The sequence below is a fragment of the Lissotriton vulgaris genome, chromosome 12 (genome assembly GCF_964263255.1).
Source record: "Lissotriton vulgaris chromosome 12, aLisVul1.2, whole genome shotgun sequence".
NCBI classification, from domain to species: Eukaryota; Metazoa; Chordata; class Amphibia; order Caudata; family Salamandridae; genus Lissotriton; species Lissotriton vulgaris.
The window spans coordinates 764,839,314-764,853,016 of record NC_141700.1 but is presented as its reverse complement, the minus strand read 5'-3'; the positions used below and the strand labels follow the sequence as shown (position 1 = coordinate 764,853,016).

Sequence of the window (13,703 nt, the reverse complement as noted above, 5' to 3'; positions counted from 1 at the left end):
CACCGTTTGAGTGCACAAGATATAAATACATTTGCTAGAAAGGTCAGATCTGATGCTTTCATGCGATCTGTATACCTTTGGTATTATCTGAAGTTTTTTTTTCTAACTTCCAGCCAAGGGAAAAACCTGATGTCGTATACAATTGTGAGCACCTTGGGCTGGGTGGAAGAAGTGACTTTGCCCCCTTAGACCCAAAAACTTCAAAAGTCACACCTGGAGGCCAGAAACGGGTCTGAGGCACTCCTGCTATGTCATCTGAGGTATACTATGGGGTCCTTGGGTCCATAACTAGAAATGTGATGTGACTCTGACCTTTATGGGCTAGAATGGAAAAACATGAGTTTGACCCCCAAACACCTCAATGTCGCAAATAGGAGTCCGACATGTACCTGGAGGCTGGCAATGGTCCCTAGCCACTCTTGCTATATCACCTGAGATTTACTATGGGGTCCTGGTGGCCACAGTTACCCACAAACAGTCATGAGGCTTGATACTGAAAAAAGCAACTTGACTGTGAGCCCCATGGTCTTGGATGGAAAACTTGAGTTTGACACTACCTCAAAATGTCACAAATTGTAGTCAAACCCATACTAGGAGGCTAGAAATACCCCCCAGCAATTGTATCATGTATTTACTGATAATCAAACATAGCAGAAAATAAATGTTATTGTCTGTATAAATAAAGTAAGTATATTACATTTATAGAGCACACAGCTACCTCCAACGAAGGTGTTGCAGCGCTAATAGTTTAAACTTGTGAAATATTACACACATCATGATAGTATAAAAAAAAACTTGTGTACTGTGATGTCGTTTTTGCATACTTTTAAAATAGCTCCCAGTGGACATCTTGACTCATATTTCCAGTACACATAACCTAAATACACTTGCTACAAAGTTTAGATCCGATACTAAGATGGAGCTTATGTACCTTTTGGACTTTATAAAATTTCATTATTTTCTCAAATGATGTTGAGCAGATCTTGATTCCTTGATAATTAGTCAAACGACCTATCCTGCATGCAAAAGTTATAAAGGGTCCTCAGTCGTGGCATACTTCATCAACGGGCCACTCACCCAGAAATCTTAATCTTCTGGGTAGGCTTAGCCAGACACCTGGGAGCTCTGGATGTTGTAGGGAATGAACAATTACAATTATATAGGGTGTAATCAAAATGTATTGATGGTCACCCTGATGATATTAAAAACCCCTTCAATGCATCAGATCAGAGCCTTTTAACGTTTTTTTGATCATGTATCTAACCAATTTAATTCTTCTTTTCACCTAAATGATTTTCTTGACACTCCATAATCAAACAGCAACTCTTCTTCAACATTAATATCTCTTAATGCAGTGAAAATTAAATTTTGCCAAATACTTGTAATGTTATATGATTAGGCTTAATGTTGCACACTTTCTTTGAATGAATGATTTATCAACCGTCCAATTGTTTCCTTTGTTGGGTGACACACACAGGGCACTGTTTGCATCAACACACATTTTCCTGCCAGAGGGTTCCTGAAAAAAGAATAAGTATCCCAACTCTTCTTCTTGCGACTCTTGCATCAATTGATTCCCTGTGATTACCATCCCGTGGTAACTGCACATGATCTCTCCTTTTTTGAAGACTCGTGTAGAGATTACTTTCTTCCCCTTTGTGGCATCAGTTGTGACATGAAGCCCTTTCCATAGCTGACATTCCACCAACAATGCTATTTGTTGATTGCTGACTTCCCCTTTAGTGACTGCTGTAGGAATCCAGCCCTCAATGATGTCTTTTACTCTTGGCAGGTTCTTGTTCCACTCCATTTTCTTGTAGAAACAGCTTATTTGATGTTCTGATGGCAGTCTTCTCATAAAGTGCTCTGCAGAAAAAGAAAATAAATATTACTTCAGTGTCATTTAACATTCTATATTTTTACATCCAATATACACCCTGTTTATAAACTTCCATTAAAAGTGAAGGACACTTACTCTGCACTTCTTCCTTTCGGAGTGTTTGTTACATGATTCTCCAACTGCGATAGCAGTACCGTGCATGCTTCTCAACCAGTGCAACGCGGACCTTCTTTTGCCTATTTAGAGACACAGGAAATTCTTCCAGCATTCTTTTAAGAGCTGATGCATTATCAATTTTAGGACAACTGTACGCTGCAGCAGCAATTCTTGATTTTTGTTTTGAGACAATTTTCCCTGTAAAATGCAAAATATCCATTTAAGATACCCTTAAAGAAAAAAATACAAATTTTTGTGAACGCCCTTGCAAAAATTAATTATAATTTAGTACTATAAATATAAACATACTGTTCTTCTGTGTCCATAACTTTGGCTTGGGTGATGCTGGTAACTCTGTTTTCACTGGAACTAAAATAAAATAGGCAGAAATGTATTCTGTGAAATACCTTGTCAAATGTAAATTATATCTTTTAAACAAGTTACCTGCTTACTCAAGATTGTAATGGGTCAGTTTTTCCAGTAACTTGGATGCTAAGCAAAAATTTTGCATTTCACTGCTTCTTTTTGTATTGCCACTAGATTGTTTTATAAACTCCAGGACAATTAGTTTCGTTTGGCCACATAAATGTTTCACAGCAGCATCTTTGAAGATTTTTACAACTTCTTTTCTCTTCAGAGTTGGTAATCTGTATCTGTAAGAAAAATAAAGATTTTTCAAAATGGCTCAATTATTCAAAAGATTATTCTTCAAAGAGCCTCTGTTATTATGGCACACATGACTAACTACTGCATTTAATAATTGTCTACACATTAGAAAGAAGGGTAGACAGTTAGCCCAAGAACATCAAGTTTAAGCGTTGTAAAAAAATGAATCAATAAACACCCTTTAAAATCATTTTGTGAGCGAGAGATAATGACTAGACTGAATCTGGGTAAATGTGTATTTCATCAAAATAATTCATAGTATAATAGAATAATAAAAAATTTGCTTATAATTTATTTGTTTATTTTATAAAGCGTGCAGCTACCCCAATGGAGTGTTCCGGCGCTGATTGATCAGAGGCAGATGGACCAAGACAGAGGCTTATAGGCTGAATAAAAAGGTTTTAAGAGATCCGCGGAATTCGGGTTTGGATTGGCTCATCCGAAGGTACAGCGGAAGCTTATTCCAGCGTTGGGTGGCACATACCTCAAAGGTTTTGCCACCCAATCGGGCTTTTTTTAAATCTAGGAGTCGCAAGTAACAGCTTAGTGTTTGAGAGGAGGACTCTCGAGTTACTGTATGGTCGAAGACATGACCTAAGATGGGCTGGGCCTTTGCCTTTTGTCGTCCGGTAGGCCAGAGTCATGGCTTTGAAGTCAATTCGCTTAGAAACAGGGATCCAGTGCAATTTTCGCAGGTAAGGGGAAATGTTTTGCCTGAGGGGGATACTGCCGATCAAACTGGCAGCAGCGTTTTGCACTGTCTGTAATCTATGGCACAGGCCTGCTGTCAAACCTAGGTATAATCCATTGGCATAGTAAAGATGTTCATTGTAAGTGCATGAACTATTGTTTTGCGGTGAGCGCTAGGTAAATAGTTCATACGTTTTTTTAATAATTTTAATTTTAGAAAAACATGCTGTAGATACTGTTTGGACCTGATTCCCAAAGGATAAACAGTGGTCCCATCGGACCCCTAGGTTTCTAACCGAGTCCTTCGGGGTAGGAGCCTGGCTCAGATATTCCGGCCACCATAAGTTGGAGTCTAATGGAGATGGTTGATTAAAAAATAAAACCTCCGTTTTTCCCGCATTGAGTGAGGAAATTCAGATCCATCCTTTTGGCGATATTCCTGAGGCATATCTTAAGGGGATCAAAAGTGGTCGGAGTTGGCTCATCAAAAGTAAAGAGCAGCTGAATATCGTCTGCATATGATGTTTCAATGCCGAAGTGTGATATCATTTCAGCTAAAGGGGTAAAGTACACATTAAACAGGAGGGGGCTTAGCGAGGAGTCCTGAGGAACACCCCATTTCAGTGGCATAACTGAAGAAGTGAAGGGAGGGGTATGAACCTGTTCTTGGTATGCGAGGAAAGAGCCTATCCATTTAAGAACTGTGCCCTGGATTCCAATAGAGCTTAGCCTTCTCAGCAGGATAGAGTGAGAGACGGTGTCAAATGCTGCCGATAAATCCAGCAGCACCAACACCGCCCTCGAGCCCCGGTCAAGTGTCCACCGTACAGTCCGCCATTTCAATCAGGGCCGACTCCGTACTATAGCCTGAGCGAAAAACATGCTGGGAATCATGGAGGCCCTGGTTCTCAATAAAGCTAGCAATTTGCTGATGAGCTAATTTTTCCAAAATCTTAGCTGGGGCGGGGAGGAGGGAGATCGGCCTGTAGTTTCCAGGAATCTCTGGATCCGCATTGGCTTTTTTTAAGATCGGAACCAGAAAAGCATGTTTCCATGCTTCTGGATAAATACCAGTGCGAAGAGGCATTCCATATAGGGTTGAGATGGGGATTGAGAAGAGCTGCTAATGCTTTATATTTTGCCGGCCAGGGGTCGCTAGGAGATAAAGATTTGCATTTGAGCAATTCCTGAAGGGAAGTTTCTTCGGATATTTCCTAAAATTCAGAAGAAACTGGGAATGAGATTTTATGGTCCATCAGTGTCTCCTTAATATCAGAGCTATCCCTGGTCGCAAATGAGGCATAAATGAGGGCAATTTTCTCCCCAAAAAACTCAGAGTTGGGTGCAGAGAGATTGAGACACTGGCTGGTGTCGATTCAAGGCTTGTGGGTTAGTGAAAGATCTGACAATCGTGAAAATCTCTCTGGGGCGTTGCTGGCTTTATCAATTTTGTCTGATAAAAAACTTTTTTGTATTATGATCAATTTACGGTACTCTTTAGGGCAGTGCAATACTCAAGTTTACTTTCTATAGAGTACCCCAGTCTCCAGCGGCGTTCCAGTACTTTGCAGGTGGACTTTTTCTGTCTCCGTTCGTCCGAGTACCAGGGGGCTGCGGGTTAAGACCTAAAGGTTTTGATTGGCCTAAGAGGAGCTAGTGACTCGATTGCCTCGCCCACCCAGTCATTAAGATTGGAAATGCACAAGTCCAAATCAGAGGCGGGAGGCGGACTAGAGTCTTTTGTGCTCTTGAAGAGAAGCCTGAGAGATTTTACTCCAATTTCTCCCAAATTCCTTAGGGGCTCAAAGAGGGTCTGTCAAAATGGGTCACTTGAATGGAAAAAGGAATGAGATAGTGGTCAGACCATATGACCGGTATAGGGTCTTCAATAGAGATATCGGGAAGGTTGGAACATATCAAGTCCAATGTGTGGCCAGCTCGATGAGTGGGAAGAGCAATTAATTGGGTCAGATCACAGGCTGCCAAAGTGGAGATAAAATTCGAGCTGATGGGACAGGAGATATCTTCAGCATGTAAGTTAAAGTCCAAGAACCGTAAAATTAGCCTACCGAGTGCTTGCTTGGGTAATATAATCCATCAAGGCTGGAAGATGGGTAGGGCTGGAATTAGGGGGACGATACATCAAAAGGCCAGCACATGAAATAGAGGCCGACAGTTTGATGCAGAAGGGAATACCTTCAATGCAATCAATTTGATCGTAGTGAGGTGAGGTGACCGTCCATGTGGTTTCATAAATAATTGCCACTCCACCCCCCTGTTTACCATTCTGCTGATTGGCACAGATAATACTATAAGTCAAAAGGGGAATCCCTGGAGTCAGCTTGTTTACCACCCACCTGTCTCGCCAGGGGGGAAGGACCTATAGTCCACTATGTATCAGGAAATATGTAAGGATTTCCACAAAGAAATAAAATCGTTCACAATCTAATTTTATTAAAAACCAATATTTGAGCAATAAAATACAAGACAAATTAATACAAAACAATTTAAAATCCAAGGAATGTTCCTTGAAACGAACATAGGCAATTGAAAACAATGAGCACAATTAAAAGATTTACACAGCTAGTATCAACATATATGCAACATTTCAGCAGTTAATGGACATAAAACAAAACAATATACTTTGACAAACCCCTCGTATGACTGTGGCTCCCGAATGTCTTTGCCACTCTATGTTAATAGATCCACAGGCCTAAGGCAACTTGATTTAAGTAAACACTAGTGATAATGTTGAGTATCCTTCTAGAGTTTACCAGGCCCTGATTGGATTCTTTATGTCAGGGAAACAGATAATACTATGACCATCAGGGATAGCCAGAGTAAGGGCAGGATTGGTCTCCTCACTTAACCAAGTTTCTGTCAAGAAAAGGAGGTCCCAATCATTGTCTTTTAAGGACTGCAGAATATCTAAAGAATGGTTGACCAACGATCTGCGATTTATTAGTGTGGTCTTCAGAGATCCCTGTTCTAGGACCCCGAGATGGGGTTTGGTTGGGCAGAGAAAGATGTTTATCCTGTACGATATGTATGTTTGGAGAGAAACCACACCACTTACATGAAAAGTCCAAACTCCATGGTTCAGATGGATAAACCCGGGGATGAGAGCAGCCTGTAGGTCTAAGTGCAAATATCTCCATCTGGCTATATGTGGTCCTTTTGAATAGTGGTATTTCGGGCAGAGTGATATGATTGTCACCATAGCACAGATTTACCTTACAATTAACCTATTCACATTCTCTGTAGCGTTGCAAACATCTACTCCATCAGTGGAAACAAAAAAATAATCTTTTGCTGAGCTACTTTCCATTACTATTCTTCAGCATTCTGGGACGTAGCATTGTAAAATATACATGAAACCACTACGAAAAAAGTGAAATATTCAATTACTGTGCATTAAACGTTTCTAAATGGAAGTGTGACACACACAATTTCAATAATTTGTTCATGATACTATGAATTCAGAGAGGAATGAAATAAAAAAAATCATGCATGTATATGATTTACTCTCTCACCCAAATAGAATTTTAAACAGCCATCTTATTTTAGAGGTCTGTGTTATAAAAAGACACTTACATTTTCTTCTACATCATTTAAATCAAATTGTGTTTCTCGCTTAGGGCCGGTCTTTTCTGTAAATGTTATTGCAAATTTCCTACCATTCTCAGTCTGATGGGTCCGTTCCAACCATTCTTTAACCTGTGAAAAGGTTTTGTTTATCATGAACATCTCCAATGAATGCACATGGAAATTAGAAATAAATGGGTATAGGTGAATGCTTACAACAAAGTTAGACAAAGATTGGCCCGTGTAGACATTTGAAGAGCAATATTGCTTCCAAATAATACACAACGTGTAAGTGTTCCTGACTATTTAATTCACTGTTGCTGGTCACTTTTTGGATAACACTGATGAAATCCTTCTTTGCCACCTTCAAAATCATGACATTCACCAGGCATCTTGACTTCACATCTGTGGTAAGAATTAAGAATTAATTTGGTTAACTGTTTGAAACACAGACCGATTTGATAAGTCAAAACCGCAGTGTTACAACTTACATTACTTGAAGTGCATCACATTGCGTATTTTGTTCTTTTCCCAGCTGTCCTTCAAGCTCTGCCTCACTTGCTTGGAAAAGTCTGAAAGTTAGATAACTCAAATTAGTGAACAGTGTAAGTTATATAACAATGTTTTCTTGTGACTGTTAGGAACTGGATGCATATTAAACTCCAACAACATGTGTTAAAAATGTGACGTACGTTTGAGATTGTTATGAGCATAAAACAATATATAAGAAGCAACAGAATAGCAGACTTTTCTGGTTTTCCTTCTATAAAGCATCCACTTGACTCAAGCAGATGAATTACGTTTCTTCTGTTAGTTTAATCTGAAAGTTCCTTAAGACTCTCGTAGTGGAACACCCGTCAATGATGATGAGACAACAGATTCTTTAGCTTCCTTCACAGCAGTCTCAATAACCTCCGAGGCACAGCTCTTCATGCATCTTTTCATCAAGTGAGCAGCAAGGGAGAATGTACTTTTTAGGCAAATTCTGCAAACCAGGGGGATACACATTTTGTTTCTGGAAAATAAAAGATTGTATTAAGCATTGTCATTCTTTTAGGTTACAAGTCTCAATTCTTAATTTTAGGTGGCAATTGAAAAAGTCCAAATACTCCTTTCAGAATTTTAGGAATGAGCTAGAGGCATGACACTTGGCATATTTAGACAGCCTTATCTCCGCATTATTGTGCACTTTAAGGTGTGATTCTATCTATCAAAGTAAAGCTCCTGGTTTATATTTTGAAATGTGCGCTGCACTATCTTAGAGAGCCACAACGCTGCTACTTCAAAATTGTCGTTCTGCTTCTTAATAGACCTCTTGATTCCCTGGACTGTAGCATTGAAGAGCGAGTTTATCCAGATCTCATCTTTGCAGTGGTCAGCATGTGTGGCTCAATGGTTAGAGCGGCAGACCCTGATGCAGAGGTCTAGCCTGGGACCAGGGTTCAATTTCCCGCCTCGGCGGGTCTTGGGCTCAAAAATTCCACGGACCTGATAATTCTCGCCTCGGTTCCTATTCGAATCATGGAGTCCCACTCTGCAACTCTGGGCAATAGCTTCCTTAATCTCCACAACGGCCCCCACAACGCTAAGGATGCCTGGCCTTCACCCTGGGGGTGCCCAGGAGTGGACGCCTCACAGGGAAAGCCAGGATGGGTTCCACAGCGGTATTCATACAAGCACCTTGAGACCCTTGCGGGTGAGTAGTGCGCTATAAAATTATCAATTTACATTTTTACATTTACGCATGAACAGCACATAAGCGGGCAGCGTCGGGAAAGAGTTCGGTCCACCCTGCAGATGGAAATCAAGAATGATGCTCTGGATGAGGCGCGCTTTATCCTGCGGATTAAGGCAATATTGCTGTCACAATTTAAGGGTAGGTCTACAGGTTGTTGTTCCTGCTCATCTTATGCTATTTCAGACAGAAGTCTGCCTTACCTAATGGCGGTATTTGTGCTTGAAAGGCCAGTACTTCACACCCTACTGAGGGAAGGCCAGCAGCAGAAGCCAGTAGACACACCCCATAAATATTGAAACCAATATTGCCTTAAACAAGCTAACATTTGTAGCATAGCCACAAAATAAACTGCAGAATCTCAGAAATTAGGTAGACCGAGTCAAATTGATGATCCAAACATTAGGCACTTTGAATTATTTTTCTAGCTTTCACGGGTATGGTTTTGTAACTTTGAAATTCAAATATTAATTTGTACATCTTAGGAATACGGTAGAGACATGCAATTTAAAAATCTTGGACAGCTGTATCTCAGCTTTATTGTGCAATTTAAATTGTAATTCTATGATTTATAGTATAAAATGTGCGCTGCATTGTGAATGCAAAGTATATGCAAATTTACTAAAAGTCAAAAATAAATTCGTACCTCTTAACAATGGACTAGAATCATGAAAGTTGGCACCAGTAGGCGTATGTAACTCGGCTGCTTTATGGTGCATTTGAAATGGTGATTCTATCTATCACAGGTCTTGATTTATAGTGTAAAATGTGCACTGCATTCTGGCCTCAAAGATGGATGCGAATTTACTATAAAGTCAAACTAATTCGTACCCTTTAAAAAGAAGCTAGAAACATGAAAGTTGGACAATATGGGCATTTATATCTCCGCGTTATTGTGCATTTTAAATTGTGATTCTATCTATCTTCATCCTTGAGTTATAGTCTGACACGTGCGCTGTACTGTGATTGACCAGAGGCTGAATTGCAAAATATTTATTAGTGTAAAGCGCACATTTCAAACTATATCTCAAGAGCCGTAGTAGATAGAATAACAATTTAAATCGGACAATAATGTTGAGATATTGAAGCCCACATGTGGTAAGGTTCATGCATCTAGCTTATTCTTAAAGGGTACAAATGGATTGTGCTCACGCCAGGCAGAATCGCAGCCCAGCTCCGGACTGATGGGCACTAACCTTATCACCAGGAAAGATCACCCTTAACCGTGAAATACGCTGTAATAAATGTTTTTTTCGGTTATAAACTATTCTGAGAACAAACCGTGAGGGTGCTGGTGTTGTGTGCTTATTTGTGTGGTGTTCAGTTGCAATGGTGATAAAATAAACGCACGCACTAGGGCCCCGGCTCAGAGGTTATGTGACACAAGCATGTACATACTTTATACACATGTCCTGCAATGTTAAGCATTGGTAAGTGAACAATGCACTTTGTAGTCCGATGTTCACGAGCGGCCTCGAAACTACCTTTTGTAAATAGATGGCTTCAAACCTTTGACAAGCTGGACTACGGAATGAGAAACGTGCGTCTCAATGCAACAAAAATAATAATGAATCAAAAAATCAAAAGTAGTGCCTGTAGTTTATGTTGCCTTTAGTTCCCCACGGAGCTGCCAGAAACTTAAAATGGTATTTTAAAAGTGAACGTATTAGCTAGCTTTATCGATGTCTGGGACGCGCGTGAAAGAGCCAGGAATGCCTTGTGACCGTGTGCGTTCGGCTGCAGCATCCCTCTGCTGTGCTTGTGCCCGCCTCTGACCCGGAAGAGAAGGTACCACCCTGCCGAAATGCAACACATCGCTTTTACTTAAAAGGGGGTCGGCAAGGGCGGACCTCTGAAAAATGAAATCCAAAAATACCCTAATTCCCAGCTGCAGCCACTCTGCAAGTCCATTTTCTGCACTTTTTACCTGTGGGGTGTCTGTGCCAGCGCCCCCACTAACACGCCGACTCTTGTCAGGTGGCAGGTGCAACGGGGGTTAGGTGGAGTGGTGAAGTTGCTTAGTGAATGTACGTACAAAATCGCAGAGTGGTTGGTGATCAGCGCTATCTGCTCTTGCTGCCTGTGCGCTCAGACATGTATTCTCCCGACCAGCTGTTTTCGCATCCTGCTGTCTGTGTCGACTGTGAGTGAATCAGGAGGGCAACTAGAGCCAAATTTCGGGGGGGCTAATTCTGCCAACGACAGACAGTGGCTGTAAGAAGGGATGACACACAGCAAAAGCCTTGTTTACAAGTAAATGGTCTTTTTAAAGACCTGTTAAGTACCCAGTGCGGCTTCAATTTGATGCTAGCCAGCCCGCAAAGCTGTCTCCCCCGGGCTGACACACACGGTGGGGGGGGGGAGGGGGGGGGGGCGCGCCTGGAGTGAATACTGCAGTTTTGGTTGGATCCTTAGTTTCTGCACTGCTGGAATGTTTGCACCCTGGTCTGCGTGCTAGGCACAACCCACCTTATGCGCTATGTGCAGAGCACCCGACAATCTGCTAAGTCTGTGCATCCTGCACTTTATATCAGGCTGTATCTGTACCCTGTAGTGTTTACAAGGCAGTGTTTTCAAAACACACTCTGTACTGGGCTGTTCTGAAAGGTTTTGAGCTGTTTGTGCACTCCATATGTGTTGAACTGTTGAGCGGTTTGTGTGAATTGTCCCATGCTTATTGAGTAGTGTGTTCTATACAATCAAAAAAATGCCAATGCTGCGTCTCTGAATGACCTACCTGTTTTTCTGTCTCGCCTATGAATAGAACACAAAGTGAGAATACCTTTGTTTTTTGAATAAATCCTTTTTATTTAATTTTACTTCATTTCAACTATTTTGGTAGTTTATTTTATCAATTTTTTTCACATTTCAAAAGAACCTATATCAAACAATACATCAAAAACCATTTTATACATTAAAACAACCCCTTCATGTCATTCATACTCACTATCACTACAGATCTGTCAGACACTCTCCAAACATACTCTCAATCACACCACTCTTATTTACAATCTTCAATACACTAATATTTCAGAAAAGAAATTTTCACATAGCCAAAGGATATAATATACACATAAATCAGTATTTTACAAATTTCATCTTTGCTATATTCTTATGGCTGTGAAACAACAAGGTCTACGCGTTTTGAACTCTCCTTAATGTGGAGTTCTTATCAGGACCACATACTGTAAATGAAAAGACGGGGGGACCTCTGTCAGTTGTTGGGTTCTAACCATATGGGACACTGCTAGTTGGCTCAACAACCACCTCTATACATCTTACCTCTCCAATTAAGGGAAATTCAATTTCACTGGTCAGCAGAACCGCGGCGCGGGACCACCTAAATTATATCAAACATAAGGCTCAGCAGAGCTATACCTTCACTTCAATCTCATACCACAAGACTTTAATGTAACAAAAAAATAACTCACTGCTCACGTGTGCTTTGGCTCACAATCTGCCCTGCAAGAAAACATATTGTATGTTGTAATGGATTGGTTTCTAAAACAATGGTCTTTACACCCTAATTTTCGTGAACGGCCAGGGCTTACCTAGTGGGTTTCTTTCTTCGGCAGATGTGGGCTTAAATGGGGTTGATCATTAGGCGCACCAGGAAAAATAAGGAAATGCAGCCATTGGTGTTTACGGAGACCAAACTATCCATGTATCACATCTTTGACTCAATGACGCATTCCTTGCGTGGTTCTCTCTGGTGAGGGAACTCCAGGTAGCGTTCGCGTTTCTAAGCATTGGTTATTCTAACTGCCGAACTATTAACATATCACATCTTTAGTTGAATGGCGCTTCGTTTGTATAGTCCTCTTTTGTGGAGGAACTATTAGCCTTTTTGAAAGCGTATCTCGTCTCACTTATAACGGAGCGTTGTATGCATCTATAGCGGGGAATGTCAATATTCCGCCCACCTCGCTACCCGTTGTCTAGCATAAACTCGTTCCTCAGCAACTACACTGAAGCGGTGCTCACCTTAGTTCTGTCACAGTTCCTTCTTTCGCCGGCTCCTTTCAATCCATGGCAGCCCGTCTCTGTGTGGGATTATTCTGTATCTCATTATATCCGACACCGGTTATCTGTACTTCCGGGATACGCTATCTTGTAGTGTGCAATGCATTCCCTTCAAGTTGGTGCAATGAATCACAATGTGGGGTTTGATTTTATTTTGCTGTAGTTGTGTTTTTATCGCTGTAAACAATGCGGTGTAGCGTTGGAGCGGACTCTTCTCAATATTCGGTACTTAATACAATTGGCCACCATTTTGGATCAGTCTGTTTCGTGTCCCCCAGTAGAGCCTCTACTTGAGGGATGCGCCATCTTGTAGTGTAGAATTTGTTACTGTCATATTGGTCAAAAAAATATGATTTCATTTTACACTTGCCTAAAAATCGCTGTTGGCAATTTCAATGTTCGAGTTTCTATAATCGGTTCGGTTACAGTTGACCGTCATTTTAGATAGGGTTCCTTTATTCCAGGGTGCCCCAATGGGGTTGTGGATTTCCTGAGATTGTTAGCATTGGTTACTCGTGAATATTAAGTAGGTGGCTGTCCAGTCTTCATGACAATTAACACATTTCCGAAAGTACTTCTGTTGCGGAATTAAACCGTACAATCATCATTGCTTCCTGCCTTGAGCGCTTCGCATCCAAATCACCTCCTCTCATATCCTGCTCAACTTTGGTGATCACTGTCCATCGCAACTCATTTTCTGTATGATTTTTTAATTGCCAATGGTTCACCAATGGCGCATTGGGAACCTTCCTTTTTATTCTTGATTTATGCTGCTGAATGCGTGTACGAATCTCTTGATTCGTTTTGCCAATATAAAACAAATCGCACGGGCATCTAATCCCATATATCACATAGCGTGATTTGCAATTGGTGAAGGTCTCGTGTTTCCATGTTTCCTTATGCTTAAAGGTGGTGCCCTCTTCTGTGGTGGCACAGCAATTACACCCACCACATTTGTGATGGCCTTGAATTGGTGGTAGCCCGATCATAGTTCGATAAGTGGGTTGT

The 13,703-nt window shown here is 41.0% G+C and overlaps 1 protein-coding gene and 1 long non-coding RNA gene across 2 annotated transcripts in view; both read right to left on the bottom strand.

The window, feature by feature from the left end:
* LOC147678626 (uncharacterized) overlaps positions 1-13,703 on the bottom strand; it is a 690,344-nt gene that overhangs the window by 483,503 nt on the left and 193,138 nt on the right. The window lies entirely within an intron of this gene.
* LOC147678627 (uncharacterized) lies at positions 2,141-2,608 on the bottom strand. The gene is made up of 3 exons (XR_015302584.1): positions 2,449-2,608; positions 2,306-2,365; positions 2,141-2,194 (listed from the first exon to the last, which is right to left on the bottom strand). It is a non-coding gene; the product is annotated as an uncharacterized LOC147678627 (long non-coding RNA).